The sequence below is a fragment of the Dasypus novemcinctus genome, chromosome 9 (genome assembly GCF_030445035.2).
Source record: "Dasypus novemcinctus isolate mDasNov1 chromosome 9, mDasNov1.1.hap2, whole genome shotgun sequence".
Lineage (NCBI taxonomy): Eukaryota > Metazoa > Chordata > Mammalia > Cingulata > Dasypodidae > Dasypus > Dasypus novemcinctus.
In genome coordinates, this window is record NC_080681.1 from 55,921,522 (window position 1) to 55,924,446 (window position 2,925).

The 2,925-nt window shown below is 32.7% G+C and overlaps 1 non-coding gene across 1 annotated transcript; it reads left to right on the forward strand.

Moving 5' to 3' along the window:
• The first annotated feature begins 1,345 nt into the window (after positions 1-1,345).
• Positions 1,346-1,452, forward strand: LOC111765541 (U6 spliceosomal RNA). The gene has a single exon (XR_002797848.1). It is a non-coding gene; the product is annotated as a U6 spliceosomal RNA (small nuclear RNA).
• The last annotated feature ends 1,473 nt before the right edge of the window (positions 1,453-2,925 follow it).

Below are 2,925 nucleotides of genomic sequence, written 5' to 3' on the forward strand. Positions count from 1 at the left end.
ATGACTAAAGAGATAAAGGGTATTATATCACACTGGGGGAGCATAAAGAACAATTTGAAAACCTGCAAAGAAAAGTAACAGACCTATGGAAAAGGAAGACATGATGGATGAGTTTAAAAAGTATTAGAGGCACATAAGATATCAGATTTGAATTTTTAAAGTTGTCCCTCATCACCACTGTTATTCAATATTGTGCTAGAAGTTCTAGCCAGAACAACTAGATTAGATAAAGAAATAAAAGTCACCCAAATAGGAAAGGAAGAAGTAAACTTTCACTATTTGCTGATGATGTGATCTAATACCTACAAAATCCTGAAAAATCCACAATAAAATTGCTAGAAGTAATAGATAAGTTCAGGAAAGTAGTGGGAAACCAGATTAATATGCCAAAATCAGCAGTGTTTCTATATACTACTGATGTGCAATTTGAGGGGGAAATCAGAAAATAATACCATATATAATAGCAGCTAAAAATATCAAATACTTAGGGATAAACTAAGCCAAGGACATAAAGGACATGTATTCAGAAAACTACAAAAAATTGGTAAAAGAGACTGAAGAAGATTTAAATAAATGGAACGAAATTTGGTGCTAATGGATTGGAAGACTAAATATTGTCAGTTCTACTCAAACTGATTTACAGATTCAATGCAATCCCAATAAAAATTCCAACAAACTTTTTTTTGCATAAATGGAAAACCAATAATCAAATCTATTTGGAAGATAAGGGGCCCAGAATAGCCAAAAATTGTCTTAAAAAAGAACAAAGTTAGAAGACTCTCACTTCTGGACTTTAAATCATATTACCTACCTACAGCAGTAAAAGCAGCACGGTACTGGCATAAAGAGAAACAGACTGACCAATTAAAACAAATTGAGAACTCAGAAATAGACCCTCACATTCCCAGTCAAGAGATTTATGACAAGACTGTTAAGCCCACCCAGCTGGGTCAGAACAGTCTATTCAACAAACGGTGCTGAGAGAAACCTACTCCCCACTCAAATAAAAAAGCCATACCTTATCTCACACCTTATACAAAAATTGACTAAAAAATGGATTAAGGACATAAATATAAAAGTGACAACTATGAAACTCCTAGAAGAAAATGTAGGAAAACATCTTCAAGATAGTGTGGTAGGCGGTAGTTTCTTAAAATTTACACTCAAAGCAAGAGCAACAAAAGAAAAACATAGATAAATGAGACTTTCTCAAAATCAAACACTTTTTCAATTCAAAAGACTTGTCTAAAGGGTCAAAAGGCAGGCAACTCAATGGGAAGAAAATATTTGGCTATCACATATCTAATAAGGGCTTAATACCCATGATATATAAAAAGATCATACAGTGCTCACTTCGGCAGCACATATACTAAAATTGGAACGATACAGAGAAGATTAGCATGGCCCCTGCGCAAGGATGACATGCAAATTCGTGAAGCGTTCCATATTTTTAAACAGAAACACAAGGGTGATATTCAAAGCAATTAAAACCAATTAAAATATTTACCCTGAAGGCTCAAAAAAAAAAGATCATACAACTCAACAATAAAAAGAGGAACTACCCAATTGAAAAATGAGCAAAAATTTGAAAAGATAGTTGTCCAAAGGAGAAATACAAATAGCAAAAACACACATAAAAAAATATTCAACATCACTAGCAATTAGTGAATGCAAATCAAAACTACAATGAGATATCATTTCTCACCATTAGCATGTCTGCTATTAAAAAGTATAAAACTTTAATTGTTGAAAATGATGTAGAGAGATAGGAATACTATTAGTGGGAATGTAGAATGGTACAGTCACTGTGGAGGACTGTTTGTCAGTTCATGTGGAAGTTGAGCCTAGACTTGCCATGAACATGGAAATACCATTACAAGGTACATATTAAGAAGAACTAAAAGCAGTGATATGAATAGACATCTGTACACTGATGTTCATAGCAGCATTATTTCTTATTGCCAAAAGTTGGAAATAATACAGGTGACCATCAACTGATGAATGGATAAACAAATTGTATGTACACAGGGTGGAATGTTATGCAGTAGTAAGAAGAAATGAAGTTGTAAAGCATATGACAACATGGGTGAAACATGACTGACATTATGTTCAGTGAAGCAAGTTAGACACAAAAGACAAATACTGTGTGATTGTGCTATTATGAACTAAATATATTATGCAAACTCATGGAATAAATAATTAAAATATATGTCACCAGAAAATACAGTGAAGGTAGAGAATGGAAAGCTGATGGTTAATATGTGCAGAATTAGTTAAAAGGTGTAAATCTTTAGAAATGAATGGAAATGGTGAGAGCACATCATGGTGTCTGTGACCAGCAGAGCCATTTTATGGTATGACAGTAGTTGAAAGGGAAAGTCTAAGGACATATGTATTACTAGAAGGAAAGCTAAAAAAATGTGACATGAGACCAGTAAAGCCTGATGTAAAATATGAATATAGGGTGATATTACATATATGACTGTTTTAACAAAATATAAATACAAATAAACTAGAGAGAAAGAAGCAGAATAGCAGCTATGTACAGCAGGGGAAGCATAGAGAGACTGAGACGTGATGAGTTCGTTTTGGATTTTGCTTATTATTACCATTATTATTACTGGAATAATGAAAATGCTCTAAAAATGATTAAAATGTTCAATACACTACTATGTGATTACATCAAATACCAGTGATTGTAACTATGAATGGATTTATGCTTTATTAATATGCATCAATAAAATTATTTTGCTAAAAATGTATATAAAATAAATTATAAAGGTGGACATAGATAAGCAGTTATGTATGGCAGGGGAATGATAGTGAGATTGTCGGGTGACTACTAAAGCGTAGGGTTTTTGTGTTCGTTGATTTGTTTTTTGTTTGATGTAATGAAAATGCTATTATATTAATTGAAGTGATGAA